General features: G+C 42.6%; 1 long non-coding RNA gene across 6 annotated transcripts in view; it reads right to left on the bottom strand.

The window, feature by feature from the left end:
- LOC102550206 (uncharacterized) overlaps positions 1–9,274 on the bottom strand; it is a 41,523-nt gene extending 32,249 nt beyond the window's left edge. Inside the window, exons 1-5 of one of the 6 annotated variants that reach the window (XR_005497284.2) lie at positions 9,102–9,269; positions 8,550–8,811; positions 6,459–6,630; positions 5,577–5,726; positions 4,338–4,519 (exon numbers count right to left, since the gene is read on the bottom strand). This is a non-coding gene — a long non-coding RNA (uncharacterized LOC102550206). Of the gene's footprint in view, positions 1–4,337; positions 4,520–5,576; positions 5,727–6,458; positions 6,631–8,549; positions 8,812–9,101 lie in introns of those variants that run through there. The other 5 variants (XR_005497286.2, XR_589862.4, XR_349850.5 and 2 more) reach the window with 5 other exon arrangements.
- Between the last annotated feature and the right edge of the window lie 12,301 nt (positions 9,275–21,575).

The raw sequence follows: 21,575 nt of genomic DNA, 5'->3' as shown, positions 1-21,575 counted from the left end.
TTGTTTTGATTTACAATTTCCTAATGATACGCAGTGTGGCCAAGCTTCCTCGGTTTGCTTGTCATCTGGACACTTTCTGAGACACAGCCATCACTGTATCATGTTATTAGCGCGCATGTTTATGTCCCAGAAGCAGCAGGGCGTTATCTGGATGTGGTATGTGACTGGGCTTACGTTGCTGGGAGAAACACGGGACACAAACAACCAAGCTAGTACATATCCTGTTTGTGGTTTCAGAGACTTGGGTTCTCCATAGGGTGGCATGTCAGTGCCAACTGGGTTACAACATGGTGGACAGAGATGAAGGACAGAGAGAAAAAGATTGTGGTGTGTGTGTGTGTGTGTGTGTGTGTGTAAGTTTCTCCCCTTCATTCCTTCCCAAGCTATAGGATGGTGCCTTCTACCAGTAACTCTTGTTTTCTCCTTCAGGTAACCTCTCCTAGAAGTAATCTCATTAGCATTAACCTCATTAGCATTAACCTCTTTAGCATACCTAGACCACCTTCATTAATCTCCTAGGTGCTTCTCTGTGGGACCAAGTAGACAGTCAAAATACGGCATCACGTGGACCATTGAGTTTTGGACTTTCATTATAGTTCCGTATTGCTTTGACATGGTTTCCTATTGTTAGTTTTTAAGAGTTCTTTGTGTAGTTTGAATACCAGTTCTCTGTTAGGTGACTCTTTTGCCAAATATTTTATTCTCGTCTGTGTTTCTGTGTTCCGGTTCTCTTGGCACTGTCTTTTAGAGAGCAGACATTCTATGAAAATGTATATGTTATCTTAAAATAACTTTACTAATGTTAGTGGGTCAGTGGAATTATATATTTCATTTATATATATGCAATATATACTATATAATATGTAAAATAATTATACATATTATTTATTTACATAAAAAGATAAAAAAAATACTATAGACCAGATATTTAATCAATAGAAATTATCTTCTCAGTTTTGGCAAGAAAGTTCAGATCAAGCAGCCTGCGAGTTTAATTTCTTGTGAGTACTGTTTCTCTGGCTTTCACGTGGATATTTGTCTCTGCCTGGTTTGTCTGCTGAGAAGAGAATGCATGGATTCCTTTTACAAGAACCCTAATCCTAACCAACTAGGTCCAACCCTTATAACCTTAACTGACTCCTTAGGGACCGCATTTCCAAAGTGAGTCATATTGTGGTAATATGATAGTGTGTGTGATAGCCTCCTTGTGAACATTGAAGATTTACAACTAGGGACCATTGTTAACATTAAAATCCCAAGCAAACTAAAGCAGTGTAGTGCTAACTAGACCTAAGAAACCATCACTGGGTTCCATATAAGGCAGAGCACTGCTTGGCCCGACCTCAGCTGAGATCATGAACAACAGACTCTATTTTTTTAAACTGTCCCCTCTGTTTCCACAAATAATTGCAAAAGTGCAGCAAATATAGTCATGTATTATGATTTCAACATTGTGGGAACATCATGAGGCATGCTTTCACACACACTGAAAGGCTATGACATCACTAGCATTATCATATAGGAGACCATTGTCGTCCATGTGGTTCATTAACTAAATGATCGTTATAGGCACATAACTCTATTGATTTTCAGGTTACAAATAACTGTTAGCATGCTCACACAGGCAGGCTATAAACTTTGAGAATCAGCCACATGTATTTCTGATAGACTAATGGAATCCTGTAAGGAAGAACTTTCTTACCTACTGAGTTGGATCTTAGAAAAAGGTTATCATGCAGAAGGGCACACGCCAGCAGGTAAATCTTCAAATGGGAAAGACAGTAGAAAGTCATAAGTACCACAATGCCCAACTGTGTAGATACTCCTTTATTTTCCTGCCTCACACTAAACTGAGTCCAAAACTAAATGACACGAGTGGAGTATCATGGTGTAGGCTTGTAATTCTAGCACCTAGGAGGAAGAGGTGGGGTGGTTAGGGTTCAAGCCAGCCTCAAATACATTGTAAGTTCAAGACCACATAAGACTCTGCTTCAAAAAATTTTTTTTAAAGAAGGAAATATAGAAAAGAAGGAATTAAGAGAAAGAAAAAGGGAAGGAAGGAAGGAAGGAAGGAAGGAAGGAAGGAAGGAAGGAAGGAAAGAAAAAAGAAGCAGAGGACTTGCCATAGGGTTGCTGTGACAAAGTGAAATTGCTCCACCGCAGAGACTAAGATGGGCAAAGGAGCTGGAAGGAAGACCTAAACAGAGACCTATATGTAGCTCACGTGAGCAGAAGAGAGTCCATGACTGAGAAATGAGCAAGTTCTCCCGAAGAACAGACTGGATCCAGGGCTTACCAGAGAGAGATACGGAACCCTGAAAATGGGATGCTAAACAGAGGTGTGCAGATTCCAGCCAAGGCAAGTACTCAGGCATGCTGGGTATAGTCCTGTGATCCCAGATCCCAGAAGTCATGGGGACTGCAACAACAGATGAAGCCAGCCTGGTCTCATAGCAAGAACTGTCTCAGAAGCAAACAAACAAACATGCAGGAGAAGAAATCCAGGTGACCGTCCATACCCCATCAGCATACAAGGAGCCAGTGAGCTACTCCCCTTTTCACACTCACTGTCACAGCCCATGCTTTCAAGGTAGAGATGCCGTGACAGAGGCGAGGCTTCCTGAACTACTTTATCCATACACAACACATTAAACTTAAACTACTTAAACTTAAACTACTGGAACACTAAACTTTAAACCAGATTGAACATTTGACTTCCTATGTTGACCAATGGGAAAGAAGGAGCGATTTCATGAACTTTTGTTGTGCTTGCTGTGTGTGTTGTGTCTATCTGGGTGGTGAGGTGAAGTATGTAGACCAGGTGTGTGTTTTGGAAACTGGTTCTTCTCCTGATCTAACGAGGGGAACTAGATGCTTAGTCATTTGTCCTAAGTGACAAGGCACTTGAGTTCACTAGCTTGCTTTATCCAGAGGGCAGCAGTGAGCTTTGGTAATGCTGTTAGCCAAGAAAGAAATTGTACCAGGCAGATAGGAGGAAGTGTCCTCCAAGTGTCTCGGGAAGCCTCTGGCAGACATGAATGTGCAATTCTCACTGTTTTCCGTGTCGATGGCAAAAATCTGTCAGGTAGACAGAAGAGCCTACTAATCCCGGTGCTAAAGCTGAGATACATGACTTGGGATACCACATACGCCCATTTCTGTCTCTGGGAACTGTATTCGGTCTGCTCCTTAGTCCTCTTTGCTCAGAGGTTCTCTATGTTTCTGATTTTGTTCCTGACATTTAGAATGTGCTAGTTACAGTTTGGTAAGATGGCCAGCCAGTACGTGCTATCGAACCGGAGGACCTGAGTGTCACGCCCAGGGTTCACATGGGAGAAAAAGGGAATCAGCTTCTAAAAGGAGCCTCCTGACCTCCTCACACACACCATGGCTTGGAGACACTCATATACAAATAAATACATGTTAAAAATCATGTTTTTAATGTGCTGGTTATTTTCTGTCCCCTGAGACAATTTCTGCCCTTGGCTGCCTTGTTTTGCACATGGGGAAGGAAGTTCACCCTGGGGATAATATAATCAGTGTCTCTTGTGGGACAGCCTCCAATTGGGCTCTGATAGAAAAAATGACCTCCTCCCCCTACCTTCCTGCTCCATTCAAATCTCGTGTGTGTGTGTGTGTGTGTGTGTGTGTGTGTGTGTGTGTGTGTGTGGTGTGTTCATATGGATACATTTATGTGTGGGTCCATTTATGCATTTACCATGCAAAGTATCTTAAACACGCTGCATCCTGAATACTTTCTTGCCCATAGACCCTGCTCAGGCTGGTTTTCATCAGCCAGTGGCTCAGGGATTGACTGAGGATGCTTTCATAATTCTATTGTTCCTTCAGTCACATGTATGTGAGGACTCCCTGTCATTGCCACATACTGAACTCATGAACAATCCTTATTGTAGCCTTTACCCTGGTACTCACTCTAAAATTTCTTCACTGAAATCACTTTATTCTGTTAAAGAAGTTTGAGCCTGTTTCCTTTTGGGACCCTTCCTGGGATTCTGCATAGTCACCAGTCTACTCTTTGCTTCCTCCCCCACCCCAAAACCTTGGGTTTGTCAGCTTAAAGCATAGACAACTGCTTTCAAACTCCTCTGCTGCTTGTCAAAAATGCAGATTCCTAGGTTTCACCTCTGAGCACGTTTTTCCACCAGAGTCTCTGCGTATGTTGAGCAGTGGTAAGCATATCTCTAACATGCTCCTACTGAATGAAAGCCTTGGATGAGGTGGCTCTCCATGTTCCTGGGCCTTCTAGAATCCTCCAGTATAGCCTCTCCTTATGGATAAATCAAAAATTAACTACATATATTTCAAGCAATTTAAGCTTTTAGGAGAAAAGAGGATGCAGAAATTTTATTTTTTTAGTGAGATCCAGTCAGTGTTTGGAGGCTGCTTTGCGTGAATTCTTGCATCTCACGAACACACACTCTTAAGAGTATCGAAACACAGTTCCAAGGGTCTCCTTTTCAAGGCCAACCATCTTCCTCTTTCCTTGCTGTTTAGAATCCTAAAGGGAAAAAGTGTAATAAAGAGAGTCCCCTTGCTACTCAGTAGTTCAACTTCTTAACTTATAGAAGAGAAATGAGTGAGAGGAACTCCTCCCAAAGGCTCATGCCCAGTTGGATTGTTTAATGTGTTTGCTGATGGGTTTTCCTGATGTTTTTTCTTACAGGTGAGCTGGGGAAAGTTTGAACTTCTGAGTTAAGTCTTTTCCTCTGAGACACTTGGTGACATGAGCTTGAAATGTGACTGATGATAATGACGACGATGACAATGATGTGATGATGACAACAAAGATGATGACGACAAAGAAGAAAGTGAGGAAGAATAAGAGGAAGAGGATGAGGAAGAGGAGAGGGAGAGGAACTGGAAGAGGAAGGAGGAGGAGAATAAGAAGAGGAGGAGGAGGAGGAGGAGAAGGAGGAAGAGGAGGAGGAAGAGGAGGAGGAGGAGGAAGAGGAAAGAGGAGGAGGAGGAAGAGGAGGAGGAGGAAGAGGAAAGAGGAGGAGGAGGAAGGAGAAGAAGAAGATGAAAAAGAAGAAGAAGAAGAAGAAGAAGAAGAAGAAGAAGAAGAAGAAGAAGAAGAAGAAGAAGAAACCACTTGTATTAGTTTCCAGTCACTTATTCTGTGTTTAGTGGCTTTAGAGAATAGCCATGTATTATCTTCATGTTTTCTGAGTTGGAGCCTCTGTTCTGGCTTTCATAGGAGTGGTCAACATTGTATTCCATTCTGAGCTCATAATCCTCAAACTCACACAAGGATGCTAGCAGAATTCAGTTGTTTGTGGTTGTCAGACTGCAGCTCCATTCCTATTGCTGGGCTACCTACTAGACCTAGGCCACCCTTAGCCCCTTGAGTCTGCCTGCAGTTTGCAGTCATGTGTGTTCTATGGGCCCTTATTCAAAGCACTGACTTATCTCTCTGTTAGTGAACTAAAGGTTAACCCAGTAATAACCTCCTCCCATGAGTCACATCCCTTTGTGCTCACAGATCCAGCTCACATGAACGAGAGGACAAGGAGAAAATTATACAAGGCACGTACTGTGCTAGGGCACATACTTACAATTCCTACAGTAGTCCTGAGAAATAGGTCTTGGCTGGGCATATGGCACGTGTTAATAATCTCAGCATTCCCGAGGCTGAGGCAGACTCTCTCCAAGCTCCAAATCATCCCCGGCTGGTGAGGAAACACCTGAGCGCTCCTACTTTTACCCTATTTTGTTAAGGAAGTAACTTGAAGTGTATATTAGCAAATAAAAGATAAAATTAGGGACTCAATTATTCCTTTCATTCCGTTGGCTATTCACTCAGACTCAAGCAGCTGAGAATGCCTTCCCTGCCATGAACTCCCATTGTACGCTTTGTAAACCCTCAAGTCAAGAAAGTGTCCAGACCCCAACCCCAGATGTCTCTAAGAGCCTTAAAGATCATTTCCTAACAGCCGTGACGATCACTCCCAGACCCTGCCCTACAAGAAAAAAAAATCCCACCAATCTCTGAACAAGAAAACCCACCAATTCCTGAGCTCTCCCCAAGATCAGGACTTGAAATCACACCTCACCCTGGAAATCTCTGCCCTAGAAAACCCCACCCTCTAAGAAATCCTATAAAAGTCCTGCCTACTGTTCAGCCCGCTGTCTTCTTCCAGGGGGAGAGGCAGCCAAGCCTTGATTCCTCCCTCCCAATAAATCTCCTTTATGAGAGTTGCTGCCTGCTGTGACTCTCTCATTGGAAGAAGCCAAGAAGCGAAGCAGTGGGCTTAGGAGCCTCAGCTCTGCTGGGGATACTCTCCTACAGTGACCGCAGGAAGGGGAACAGCTAAGTCGAGCTGTTTCAGTGTAACACTTGGCTCAGCCAGGGATATCCTCTCTCAGGGCTGGAACACCTCTACTGAGGAGGTTTCTTTTCTGCTGTGTGGCTCCTAGCTTCCCATGTCTCAGGATACCTTTCTACTGGGACATCGTCCACCTCAGAGCTGTGTGGTTCCTGGTTCTGAGTCCCACGATGTTTCAGTTCAAGCAGGAACACTAATGCATCGTCCCTACATTCCCTTCCCAGGCCTTTCTTTACCTCTCCTTCTCAAATGTTTGCTTAATCAAGAAGGTTTCCTCAAAGACCTGAGGTATAATTATGAAGAAAGATAATATCACAAGGGGGAAAAACAGATCTACCTGTCACTTGACTCTAAATTTTGAGGATCTAGTTAATGGATTGTGGCTGATTGGCCGTAGCTGGGAGTAAGGGTTCCTTCTGTCTTCGCAGGGTCCTTCCTTTGTTCTCAATTATCCATCACTGTGTGGTTTAACACTCGTTCAACAGTACAATTCTTTTCCTTGTTTTCTGTCTTTTAAAGAATCTTCCTGATCTGGGAAGATGTATTTAACTCTATTCCCTCAATGGGTACATAACAGTTGAGCAGCTTGTCAAGAACACCTCGCTGCTGAGTGGCATGGCTGTGCTGTGAACTCCTCACTGGCTCCAAAGCCCATGCATCTATAGATCGTCCCTCGCTTCTTTCTCTTACCAAAACTGAATTGGAGAATGTGCCTGTGCTCTACCTGAGACAACTGGACACACTCTTCTCTGACCGTGAGGTTTACAGTTAACCCTTTAGATCAGGGTTTTCCAATCTCAAGAAAACGGACACCGTGAGCCATGAAATTGATGGTGTAGAGCAATTCTGTACAGTAGATCTTTAGTGGAATCTTTGGCGTCTACCTATGAGACAGGTGTGTGTTGAGGGTGAGCGCAAAGCCAATCCTACAATCTCCTCCCTCAAAGGCTTAGCGGGGGGACAGAAGAGAGCCAAATGGAAGAGAGGCCCCCTTGCCAAAATGGTTGGCTGATGATCCAGTAGCTGAGAAAAATGGCTCGTTAAGTTTTGCTGACTCTCATTTTGATTAGGTATTGAGAGAATGTCTTGCCATGCGGTCATGTAGCCCAGGTTAGCATGGAACGCTCCATCCCCCTGACTCAGCCTCTCTAGGGTTGGTATTACAAACATGCACTAGCAATCCTGGATTAAATCTTCCCCTTTTGCAGAAAAAAGAGGAAGCAGAATTAGGTAAGCATCAGATTCATTATTCATTCTTTCTGTACTTTTCCTCTCTAGTGGTACTGAAGAACCTTAAAAAAAAAATGGATCACAGCAAAACCCTTCTTTTGCCTAAACCACTGTGTTGTGATTTTTTGCATGTGGTGAAATTTAAAGGGTCATTATGTCTCCTCAAGAATTATTGAGGGAAAAACAATGATTCAGATCAAGGTCTCTACTTCAGACTTGATAATAGTTAGGAATCGCAGCAAGCTGACAATTTTACCATGGAATAGTGTTAACCTAAGGCCTGGGTATAAGCCAACAAAAGCTTTTTGTAAAGTTTATTTCCTGGCATATTCAAGTCATGTATCTTGCCTGTACTAATAACAATCAGAGAAGAAAAAGAGAAACACTGATAGACAGTTATATCATTGGACGCTAGATACTTTCAAACTGGAAACAAATCTCAAGTGCCTCAGCCTTTCCTGAACAGCCTGTTCTTTCAGAAAATCCCAGAAGCGATGCTGTCTCCACTTCCTTCCATGCTGCCCGAAGCAAGACTTCTTTCCCACAGTCAGCAAGTAACGACGCACCAAAGATCTGCTATCTCACCAGCGCGTTAGGAAAGACAAAGAATCATGAGACCCAGAGTCTCCTTTCCCAAGTTAGGTCACTGCTGGAAGAAACTGGTTTTGTACATGAAGTGGGAAAGTGTTTGCAAAACTTCTAAACATGGCAGCTCCTGTGCTCCCCGACAGATTCAAACCCACTTTCAGCAGTTATGGATCAGTGCTCACAGGTGACAAGGATGAGAGAAAGTGTTTAGTCTTCTGCCTCTTGGTGTATGCCAGACAAATGCAAGTGGAAGTAATATTGATCATGCTTGAGAATTTGGCATATTATCCAGGTTGAGGATCTAGAGCTGAAGGCCAGTCCTTGGCTACACGAGACCCATTCTCTGAAAACGAACAAAGACTTAACATACACTTTCCACTGTACCTGGCCGCATAGCATGCCTGTTGCCTCTTTCCATACCAAAGCAATTCCAGTAAGACAGGAGGTCTAAGGAGGAAACTCACTTTGCCTTGGTTGACTTCCCCAGTGTTCTGTGGAAACCTGTAGCAATCACACGTTGGCATTATAAAAAAAACTCAGCATATGCTACATTTCTGGGAACATGCGTTGTTTTTCTTGCTGAATCAAATTTTATCGTGGCTCCTGGTTTCAAAGATTTTCGTCCCTCTTCTTGGTGCCACTGATTCTGGATGGTAAGACAAAAACATCACGGTGTAGAGAGAAAGTGAAAAAAGTCTTTTTACCCATCCCAGATAGGAAGCAGAAGAAGAAGGACCTGGGAACCAGACATAGCCTCCCAAGTTCCATTTCCAGTTACCTGAACAGCGTCTGGAGATCTAGTAATAAATACATGAGCCTGTAGAGACGTTTTATACTCAATAGAGAATAGAATAGTACTTTCATCACATTTTTGTTGTCTAACCTTGAGTTATTAAGCCTGCTGCTCAGACTTCCCCTAAATTAACCTTGACTTACATGTCTGGGAAGGTGGGAGAGGGTTGGAGGTTGGTAGATCTTATTTCGTGTTTTGCCACAAGCCTACTACAGGCTCGGTCATTTCAGCATTTGCCGTTGTCTGGTTGCCAAGGTCAAAGGCTGCCCTGAAGATCTCCTGATAGGAATCCTAAGAACATTCTATCCCTGGGAAAACCCCTGCTGTATTGTGACACCACAGCAGTTAATATGAAAGGTTAATCCAACCTCTCTCTCAAAGGCCCAGTGTCCTATGTGCTCCAGTAACCTCCTTCTGACTGTCCTGTCCTTAGTACCACAGAAAGCAAGCCAGTCCCACCAGGTCTGAAGCCTATAGCATACTCTTGGCATTGAGGTCTCCTACCTGCTTCTCTCTTTATCTTTGGCAAAAGGGAAGTGTCCTACATGCTAAATACCCAAGAGTACAGAAGCAACTTACACATGCTGTGCACAGCCCAGTGCCACGAAGATAGAGGTTTTCCTCTTCATGTAATTAATCTCTTATTTTCCCTATCATCATCATTATTTTTTTCTTGGAGAGGGTACATAGATGTATCATTTGTCACAGTTGTATGAGTCACTTTTTGTGCTTCGGAACACTTCCCACTGTTCCACAATTTATCTGATTTGCCCCGAGATCTGAACATTTATTCAGTTCCCAGTTCAGTAAAATAGTTTTTTTCCACAATGAAGCAGTTCCTCAAGGAGGACGGTTCTAAACTATCTTTGCAGCCAAGCCTCATCCTTCAGATAACCCAGTGGTACACACCGACTGCATGAACACTGACTGCTACCGTCCTTTGGCATAAGTACAGTTCATGTTCCCGTCTGGGGTCATTTTATCCTTATTTAGGTTTGGAAATTATTTAGTAGATTGAGGTTAGCCTGGGCTATATAGAAGCCCTGTCTCAAAAAGTTAACTTGGGAACAAATACGTGTTGGTATGTTTTTTCACTATTTTACTGTGTTTTTATATCTACAGCCCTTCTGCCCTTATCCCATCCGAATCCTTTCCCAAATGCTAGGTAGGAGAGAAAGAGGGTCCGGGACAAAAGGGCTCATAGATTTCTTTCAGCCAACAAAATAGACTACTTTCTGCTGATCGGGGATGTTGTGTTTCTTGAAGTCAGTCCAAAATTCGTCTTCAGGATATCTCCAACTTTTAACTTCTTGTCTCTTTGCTCCCAAACACTTGACAAATGACAACAGCAACAGGCAGCAACAGCCTTTTTGGGGCACCTCAGCCATCTCAGGGGCCCTGGAATTTACACCCTCTCCAGATACCCCAGAATGGAACCACCTGCAGCTGGCAAAGATCTTGCCTTTGTTAGTATATGAGGCAAATCATGATCCCCGCCGGGAAGCAGCCTCTTATCCCGCTCTTATCCCAGTCATGAAATATGGGTTTTTAAAGAAAACAAGAGTCTCGCTAGAAATACAACTGTTGTTCATTTTCTTTCTTATTTTAGAATAGGGGAGATGGAGGAGAAAAAAGTAGAAGGTATAGGAGTGCCCAGTCTGCTCTATTCACCACTGTCTGCCACAGAATCTGAACGTCATCTTGGTCACCTTTCAACTGGCAAGGTAGACTAGACTATTTGAATTTTGCATACTAATACCCAATTATTTTTTAATTCTATTTCAGGCCATTTATTGCTGTCATTTCAAATTTTCTCATTGTATTTGGATGTGGTGGCAAATGTCTGTAATCCCGGAACTTGGAGGTAGAAGCAAAGAAATTGTGAGTTAAAGATTGGCTACATAGTGAGTCCCAGGCCAGCCTGGCTACATGTATTTCTATCTCTCTGCCTCTGTGTGTGTGTGTGTGTGTGTGTGTGTGTGTATGTGTATGTGTATGTACATGTGTGTGTACGTGTGTGTATGTGTGTATGTATGTGTGTATATGTATGTGTGTATGTGTATATGTGTGTATGTGTGTATGTGTGTGAATGTGTGTGTATGTGTGTGTATATGTGTGTGTATGTGTATGCGTATGTGTGTGTATGTATGTGTGTGTATGTATGTGTATGTGTGTATGTGTATGTGTATATATGTATGTATATGTGTGTATATGTGTGTATGTGTGTGTATGTGTGTGTATGAATGTGTGTGTATATGTGTGTATATGTGTGTATGTGTGTGTGAATGTGTGTGTGCATGTGTGTGTATGTGTGTGTATGTGTGTGTGTATGTGTGTGTATGTGTGTATATGCATGTGTATGTATGTGTGTCTGTGTGTGTGTGTATTCGATAGTACAGATATAATCTTAAATTTTAAAGCAAAAATACTTCATGTTCAGTGCAGACATATTAAGAATTATGAAGGTGAGTTAGAAGAACCCTCACTAGTTGAGAGCTAATGGTCGGTAGAAGATTAGGATACATGCATTGATGACATTCAACTATGGATAATCTTGATAAAGACCTCTAGAAAGGAAAAGCTGAGGGAATTTCTCTTTAGGCTTTGACCCCTTTGTGGATTTTTTTATAGTGTCTGTATGGATCTACACATGTCATATTTAAAAATGCATGGCTGGTATGTTTTTGAAGTGTAGCAACACACTCACAGACAGAAAGATGTAGGGGTACAGGGAGGGAGGGAGGGAGGAAAGGAAGAAGGAAGGAGGGGGAGGGATGGAAAAGGAATCTAACTATTTTATTTTACTTGAATATTTTAAACATATAACACCAAATTTGTCTATTTTTCATTATCCGTGAGCCGTGATGGCACATGTCTGTAATCACAGGGCTAGGGATGCTGACGGAGCCTGGGCTACATAGCAAGTCTGTAAGCAGATGAGCTGAGACCGCATAGCAAGACCCAATCTCCAGCAAACAAATGTTATTCAGTATTATACTCTTCATTCATTTCTACACATTGAATTCCATATCGTGTTTTTGTCTTTCACTTAAAAAACTACAGACACTAACAATTATTTAAACACTACACACAGTGACATTTCATTTAAAAACCATACACACTTACATGTGCCTCTTCCATTATTTCTTTTTTGGAGTCAAGTAGAACAACAAAAATTTAAGAATAAAATCTGTCCTTGCAATTTCTTGTCTTTGATTTTGATTTCTATTATTTGCAAAGAAATTAAAAGCGCTAACAGGTAAGATTTATCTATTTTGTTTGGCTCTAAACTTAAACATTCATCTCAAAATTTTATTAGACATTTAAGCTTATTTCTGAAATTTTTATAACTCAAGAAGAAAGTTTTGTTTTGAAAACCTATGATGTTATTTGGTTTTGGTTTCTTTGGTGTTTTGGTTTCGTGCTTTTTCTTTCTCTCCCTCACCAACCCCTCTTTTCACCCTAATTTCTAGAGATAGGATTTTGCTATGGAGTCCTGGCTAACATCACTATGTATTGTAGGCTGGCTTCGAACTTGTGTTGATCTTTCTGTCTCTGGTTCCTGAGTACTGAGATTAGAAGTTTTTACCATGCCTAATCTACATTAAGGTAAACGTAAGATAAACATAAATTAGGAACTTTTTAATTGACTTCATGTAATCCTCCAATATCACATACACTTATATCTGCACCTATACACACGTTTGCACACATTTGACCCTAAATGTGTACAAATTGACATAACTCCCATCTACTTTTCTAAGATAACACCAAAGATCAGAGAGGTCAAACAATTTGCTCAGAGTGAAAGTCAATTCACTCGTACAGAAAGTGAATGGTGTAACCAGAGGTTACACCCTCAGTAGGACTGGCTACCAGCCTAGCATGGTGCCTAGGTCTCTGCTATGCATAGGGAATGACTGACTTAGTCAAACATCTAATAACACAGCTCTCGGCTAGTAGTGTTTAAACGGAACCAATGACTTCATGCTTCCTTTCAACTTCCAAAATTCTCAGTTGCATTCAATAGGTTTAAACTGGAGTAAAGAGAGCAGGTTGGGAAGATGACTTCTGAGAAAGATGACCCCACCACCACACACACACCTTCTTCCCTCTGTCTCACTGCTCCACAGTTTATTTAAAAAGAAAACAGTGACAGAAAGTCTTGAGCTGTTGATCCCTGCTGGTGACATTATTGCTTGAAAAACCCATGTTGGCACGTTCCAGCATCACTGCCTAGGGCTATGTGCAAGCACATAAGACATCCTGTGATCACCCACCATTGGTAACATTAACTTGTGTCCAGTGGTTAGACAGGCACAAGGGTGTGTGCCTATAGCCCCAGATACCCAGAAATCTAAGTCAGAGAGATCACTTGAACCTAATACTTTAAATCTAGTTTGGGTAACACAGACCCCATGTTTCCGAAAAAGGGGATGTTAATAGGGGATATATAAACATTTTAAATATTTTATAAATTTATTATTTAAAAACTTGTAAATAAAAACATTCTACTTTATTATAATAACTTTAGATTAAAATTAAAAGTAGCCTCCTCCAGCAAGTGGCAGGCCACTGATTACGTTCCCACAATTAAATTTAAAATCCAATTTGGAACTAAAAATATGTTCCCTGTATTAGTTTGTTGTATGTAAACTGGGATTTAGCATCTTGTTGACTTTGCCAGGACAAGACTGTTAGCTCCGTGTAGGAATAGAGTGCCGGCAGACAGTCCGTGGGTGTTTCCTGATGTCTGCTGAAGCCTCTGTGTTCCTAAGCCGGATGACATATGGGCTTTGCTTCACATATCCGCACTATTCATGGAACTTACTGGCAGTGGATCATCCGGTGGAAATGACAACAGGGTCACCAGCCCCGAACATGGGCTGGTCTGCCCGATTCAAATCTCCTTGAATAGTTCCTATCAGTTTAAACCTTCCAGAAAACCAACAGGATAAAAACTAAAATCGAAGGGGTAAAAAAACAAAATAATAAGAATTCTGTAAGTTCCCAGACAGTATGCTTTTCTGAATTTCGTTGGTGACACACACCGTCCTCTGATTTGCGGTAAGTCAGTTTGTCCTGAACCATGGGTCCATCTGTTCCAGCAGCCTCAGTACCTGCTCTTACACACAGTGTTGCGTCTGCCCTTCCAGATCCCTGCGCCTCTAAGGTCCAGGTGAAATGCACTTTCCTGGCTTCACCTTTCTTCTGCTCTATCCGCTCCAGGATCTCTTACTATCTGGGGAAGCTACAGCTTACCTTTATCCCAGTCCTGTTTTTGATACCTGATGGCTTACCGGAAGTGTGTTTAGCAGCATTGGAGAACATGCAATCGCATACAAGTTTGGTAATACTTCTCCCCATGTTCAGAGTGAGAGAGCTGCTGAATGCATGTTTTTTGAATGACTCAGAAGAAGACTACTGGAGCCCTCCCAGACAGGGAATTGATGTTAACATCACCCATTCCATAGTAATGTCACAACCACCAGAATACTTTAAACATTTGTAACAGGAATCAAGCTTTTGAGACTTTTAGATGATGTCATTCTGTGCCTGTGGCTTCCTTTCTCCTTCCTATAAGTTGGTCTCACTTAGCTAGTGGGCAGAACATAAAGAATGAGAGCCATTACTTTGCATAAGGATTAGAGCCAGACAGCACTCTTAAAATGTGTCAGGGACGGCAACACATAGCTGCATTCCCAGAACTAGGGAGGCTGAGGCAGGAGGATCATTGTCAAGAAGCATGAAGCCACTATGGGATACACAGTGAGGTAAAGGTTACCCTGTACTGTACAAAAAGATCCTGAAAGGTCAGGAAAATAGCAAACACATTATTCTATTTGAAAATATTCATCTTCACAGAAGAAAAAGAGATATGTGTGCTAGGCTGAACTAGTAGTTAGAGGGCTGCTGGAGGGCAGTTGGTAACACTAGAGGACTCCTTTTACCTGCCTCAGGAGAAAAGAGTCGGGGCCAGACCTCAAAGTATCTGTCAGTCGGAGCAGTTTGGGAGGAATAGCCTAAAACCAGTGGAGGCCAGGAAACTTAGCAGCCTGTGGCAGACTTTCTGCTATCTTGAGAATCTGAGTTTGTCCACTAAATAAAGCAGGCTGGATGTGGGAGGGTGAGAGCCAGGGAGGAGGAGGTAAAACCAAGATGCTATCATTCTGGATGAAGCCTAGGGATGGACATATAGAACCCCTGATATCAGCAAGGGACTATGCTTCCATAAGCAATCTACGTGGAGATGAGCAGTCCCAGAGCCTGTGGAGAGACTCCTCAGAGAGGTGAAGATCTTCTGAAGGCAACATGGGGGTCTAGGGCCGATCCTCCCACCTGATACAAAGTTCTCGAACATAGTACCAGGAGAGGAAGAGGAACTCTTTAAAGGCGAGAAACTAAGCTGGAGTAATAATTTAGGCCTCTAATCTTAGAACATACTAAGTCAGGGGGACCTTCGTCCATTCATGGCCAATCTAGGCAATAAAGTAAGACCCTGTCTAAGAAAAAGAAAGAAAGAAGAAAGAAAGGAATAAAAGAAAAGAACAAAAGAAAATCAGAGTTAGCGAGAAGAGGGGAGGAAAGGGAGAAACTGCCTAGGGAAAGGGCTAGCACTTCAAGTAAGCTGAATATTTATCCCAAGGAGCATTGCTGCCTAGGGGGAAACATGGAATTTTTCAAGGGAAAATCCAAACGGGAGCTCTGGGCCAGACAGCTCAGAATGGAAAATAAAGATACCCATCCTTCCTCTTTATTCCTGCCCATCTGATTCACAACGTGCACGTTTCGGCCTCACTACAAATCAATCAATTATTTCTCTATCAGTAAGTTAAGGGGGTGAGGGTGGGGGTGCTTGCCACTCTCCAGATTAGAAGCAACGGCTGCCACGCGGCATTCTAAATCTAGAAGCCCCCACCCCTCTTTTCAGTACACACTGGTTCTTATTATGTTCCGTGAAGCAGAGTGCTCAAGGGCTTTTAAGTCTGGGTTAGAATGCAGTGCTCACTTAGAACATTGGAAGCTCCCTCTCCTCTCCTCACTGTGAGGAAAACACAAAGAGCCTCAAGAAAGTCCGTATCTGCATTCACCACATTTAGAAACCATTCTCTAGTAAGGTCGCAGGCTGGATTATACGCATGCCTATTAGTCACAAGAATTTTATGATTTGATATCTGTAGTTAGCGTCCCACCTCCAACTCTCCTTCCTAATCTACCAATGGCTGCAAACGAACACCTCGGTTCTTGTAGTCAAACTGCATTTGGTTATGCAAAATCACTCTCCGTAACTATTTTGTTACTATTAACAATAGCTCAAGTTTCTCGCGAGAGTTATGTTTTATGCTGCTACTTAATCTGAACGGCAAGAAAGGCATTTACTGCACCCGATTTCAGAGGGGGAAAAAATGGAGACCTCTTTGTTCTAAGGTCTTTGTAGGAATTTCCCTGGGATCTTCGGTGTTCTGACTGCCCCCGCCTCCCACTCAAATGTCTGGTTTTTTAATGTCATTGTTGGGATCAGCGAGTTGATCCTTTCTACTTACCTAGACGTTCTGTCTCTTTAAGGTACAGCGTTTTTCTATGTTCACTGTTCACATAATGGTTTCCCAGGCTAACCTTGCCCACAGTAACCTCATATTCCTGTGAGCGCCCACAGGAAGTTGTTTGCATTGCCCTTTGCTGAGCTATCCTGCCACCCCTTGGAACTACTCCCGTGCCTCTATTCATTTCTAAAAGTGTCTCTGTTCAAACCTCACAGGTCCACATAGCTCCTCACAGGGATACGATGGATGATAAAAGAAAAAGAGACAGACCCATTAAGTTCCTGAATGCCCAAAACAACGGATGAATTCTAAAACACAAACATACTCGGAAGGAAGGTATCCCACTTCCCATCATGCTCTGGTCATCTTTGCCAAGGCCACAGAGGCTGATTTACTACCAAACCCAGGCTTATGAAGGCTCCTTCAAACAAAACTGCCTTTATTTACTTAATGACTGGAACTGACTTAGATAGCTTGGGAACAGCATTATAATTACTTGACCGATTAATTCCTTCCCCGGGCTAGAGCCTCACAGGAGACTATCAAATGTAATTGGGGTTTTTAACCTTGTGACATAACCCATTAGCTACAGAGTGTCTTCTTTATTTCCTTTTCTTAAAAAGTACATTCAATCTACTGTGGACTTTCCCATCTGTCGGTGCAGCTGGAGGTGACTTCCTGCTCAGTCAGCTGACCGTGCCCTGAGTCACATCACTGCAGTACACTGGTAAAGCTGCTTCTTCACTGAGGCAACCCGGGAGACGGGCTAACCTGCGCTATCAGACCACCTATAACGTGGGATGCTGTTGCATTTCTTCTGCTCATCTGACCTCTCACAAGTAGAACTGCTGTTCCTCAGCTTCTGGTGACACATCCGAAGACAGGAAAATCAGCTTCCTACATCCCAGAATGAAGATGACATTTGTAGAAAGTCCATCGCTGTAGGCAATGAGTCATCTACCCGGGCAACCCCTTTCATCAAGGGTCCTTCCTCTGGCCCTCATTTCGGGGATGTGTTCTGCTGAAATGATAATGACCCAAGTGCTCATTCTGGGATTTGAGATGATGCAAGTTCAGTTTGAGAGGAATTTGAAAACCACAGGAAAAAAGATGGGTCCACAGGGTGGGTTTGAAACGCGAAATAGGCAACGTCCTGGTTTGGGGAAGCCATTGGAAAGAAGCTGTAGGGAAATTAATGTTGGAAGTCAGAGGAGTTAGGAAAACATCTCTGTCTGCTACGGGTGTTGAGCTTACTGATCAATTAATTCTGGGTTCAGAGTGCTCTCATCAAAGAGAAGAAGGGTGTATCGTTAGCTTTCCCTCATCGAATGCTTTTACAAAGGGCCAACCATTATCGTGATGCACTCGGCAAATGTGGATCAATAAAAACACATTTTCCCTCAATTATGACAGCAGAACAAGCCTATTGGGTGTGTTGTCTTCAACTGTAATTTATCCAAAAGTCTGCACAGCAGCAGAGACCAAATAATAGCGTAAAGTTTTCAATCTTCAAAGACATACAGTATGAAGATTTGGAAAAGAAGAACACAGGAAACTAAAGGAGGGGTTGAAGGGCAGGGGAGTTTGTTTTCATTTTTGGTCCTAATAGAAGAAACAGGGGCCAAGGACTAGTCACCTGAAGTCCTTTGAGATCCAGTGTAGAAAGTCAGAACACTCTATCAGCGCTCGCCATCACTTGTGACTAAGTTACTCATAGCCTGTCTAAACCATACACTGCCACCTCAGCTATTCACTTAGATGCAATATGAGCAGGTAGCAAGCTTCTAGCCTAGAACTTTTTAAATGTGATTGAGATCACAATAGTCCTATTCATTTACTGGAAGATGTACCTAATCATATATCCTCACACTGACTTCAGAAAAAGGCCTGACAGGGTTTTTGTCAATGAACCCCAGGTAGTGGCTGACAAAGGAGTAAATGGCAGGAATAGACCTAAAAACTGGAAGTCCAGAGGTGGGAACCTAGGTCTGGTCCACAATTTCTGTTCCTTAAAGTCGTTGGAGACATAGGCCCCTTCCAATTTCCTCTCTTATACTGTCCTAAAGTTAAAATGATAAGAATTCTCATCTAAGGGAGCACCACCATTCGCCCTATATTAGGAGTATGGAGAAAAAGGAGAGGGAGAGGAAGGGATTAGAGTACATGCCATTCTCTGAGAAGGAAAGTTTCCAGAATCAGCATATACATCCTATTAGTGAGAAGCTCACCACTTGGTTACAAGCAACACGAAGGGAGGCTGGGAAACGCCATCCTTTTCTAAGGAGACATGAATCTAGTCCAAAGTATGGAAAGGAGAGGGTGGGAATTAGGACATAAGTTGCCGTTATCGCCACAGAAGAGGAAGCGTGATGTATAATACAAGCAGGGCAAACCTCTTTCTAGTTAATGTAGTAGGAAGGCAAGATATGCCACATAAGCAGGTCCAGTCTCGTGCTCGTTAATGTAGTAGGAAAGCCATGTGGTCAAAACACTATTGATAATCACCCACACGGAGTGAGCTTCAGTGCCTAGGGACAGGTAATAGAAGGAGACAACTGACCTCCACACGCTCGCTATGGCACAAGGGTGCGCGCGTCATGCATAATACATTAGCAGGAACAAAAAATGTAAACGAATGGAGCTCAGTTGAAGGAAAGTAGGTGGAACTGGAAGATTATCTTGTTAAACGGAATAATCCAGAGTCAGGACACCAAGTATGTTTCTCTCATATGTGAAACCTACATTCTTTAAGAGGTATGAATGAATGCAGAAGGGGAAATATTTAGCAGGAGGAAGGGGACTCCACAAGAGTAGAGAGGGGGAAAAATAGAAGGTAATGGGGTAAATCTGTAAATATGACCAAAGTACATTCCAAACATATAAAAGCGGTGCCATGAAACCAATTATTTTATACAACTAACATATTCTAATAAAGTATTTCAAAAGTGGCCTAAACCAGAAATAGTTAAAATTTAACATAATGGGGTTGGGGATTTAGCTCAGTGGTAGAGCGCTTGCCTAGCAAGCGCAAGGCTCTGGGTTCAGTCCCCAGCTCTGAAAAAAAGAAAAAAATTAACATAATAAGGAATTCAGGAATTGAGGTGCACATTTGTAAGGCAGTAATATCATGAGCTGGACTCCAGCCTGGGCTACCCATAGGGACCCAGACTCAAGGAAAAAAAATTTGAGATGCTAATCACATTACTTATTTTTTCACTTTCTGTGTGATATGCATGTAAATGTCAGAGGAAAACGTGTGGGTCTCTGTAATAATTTTTTTTTTCAGACATGACCTTACTGTGTAGATATCCTAGAGCTCGCTATGTAGATCAGGCTGGCCTCTAGCTTACAGGGATCTATCTGCATGTACCTCCCAAGTGCTGGTAATAAAGGCTTGTAGAGAAGCAAGCCAGTTAGCAACTACGCCCCCCCCACCCCCCACCGGTCATGGCCTCTGCATCAACCCGTGCCTCTAGGTTACTGCCCTGTTTGAGTTTTGGTCCTGACTTCCTTTGGAGATGAACATAGATGTGGAAATAGCTCAGGGTACATTTCTCCCCACTCCCACCCTCAGCTTCTCTGCCTTTTTGCTGGAGGAAGCCTTCCAGACCCCAGAAATACCCAGATTAGACACCCCTTCCCATCTCCTGTCCACAGGCTCTACTTGGGCCACAGCCAGCAAAGGCAAGCTGTGCTCTGTCCCCTAAGCTCCATCATCATGGCCACAGCTCAGCAGTCCCTTCCAGAGGAGGCTTGCGGTACCCCAGGAACATTCGGTTCTACCTGGGGCACAACAAGCAGAGATGAGCATCCTCTATTGTTCCTTGAGCTCTTTTGTCAGGCCTACAGCTCTGCCTGCCTCCAGAAGTCCTGTCATCGTCAAGAACCTAGGGTCAACCAGATGCCTGAAGGCCAACCCAAGAACACAACCAACGAGAGCCAGGGCAATGTGGCAACACCAGAGTCCAGCACAGCAAGCCCTGGATAGCCTGTCACAGCCAAAGCATAGGGAGATGACCTTAAATCCAATCTTAAAAAGACAATAGAGGCCTTTAAAGAGAAAATAAATACATCCCCTAAAGAAACACAGGAAAATACAATCAACCAGGTAAAGGAAAGGAGAGGAAATGTTCAACCCTAAAATGGAAATAGGAGCAATAAAGAAAATACAAACGGAGGGAATCCTGAAGATGGAAAACGTACGTAATGGGAACCACAGGCCCAAACATCACCAACAGAATACAAGAGATAGAAGAGAGAATCTCAGGCATAGAAGTTACAGTGGAAGAAATCAATACATTGGTCAAAGAAAATGGTAAATCTAAAAAGACCCTAACACAAAGCATCCAGGAAATCTGGGACACTGTGAAGAGGCCAAACCTAAGAATGATAGGAATAGAAGAGGGAGAAGATTACCAGTTCAAAGGCCCAGAAAATATGTTCAACAAAATCATAGAAGAAAATCACAAAAAGAAAAAGATGGCTATAAACATACAAGAACCTTACTAAACTTAAGGAGATTGGAACAGAAAAGAAAATGCTTCTGCCACAGAATAATCAAAACACTAAATGTATAAAACAAGAAAAGAATATTAAAAGCTGCAAGGGAAAAAGGTCAAGTAGCATATAAAAACAGACTTATCAGAATTACACTGAACTTACCAACAGGTGCTGTAAAAGCAAGACGAACATGAACAGATACCTTACAGACACCAAGAGACCACACATATCAGCCCAGACTACTATACCCAGCAACACTTCTAATAAAAATAGAGGGTGAAAACAAGATATTCCAAACGAATCCAAATTTAAGCAATATCTGTCCACAAATCCAGCCCTACAGAATACACTAGAAGGAAAACTCCAGCCAATGGAACCTTAACTACATCCAAGAAAGCAAGAAAATCCGTAACCCCACCCTAGCAAACTGAAAGAAGGGAGGCACTTCCCACTCCTACCACCAACATCAAAATAATAGGGATTGATCATTGATCAGCAATATCTCTCCACATTAATGGACTCAATTCCCCAGTAAAAAGACAGCCTATCAAAATGGATATGGATAAAAGGATC

Source organism: Rattus norvegicus, chromosome 1 (genome assembly GCF_036323735.1).
Source record: "Rattus norvegicus strain BN/NHsdMcwi chromosome 1, GRCr8, whole genome shotgun sequence".
NCBI classification, from domain to species: domain Eukaryota; kingdom Metazoa; phylum Chordata; class Mammalia; order Rodentia; family Muridae; genus Rattus; species Rattus norvegicus.
The sequence above is the reverse complement of the archived record's forward strand: the minus strand, read 5'-3'. Positions and strand labels throughout refer to the sequence as shown.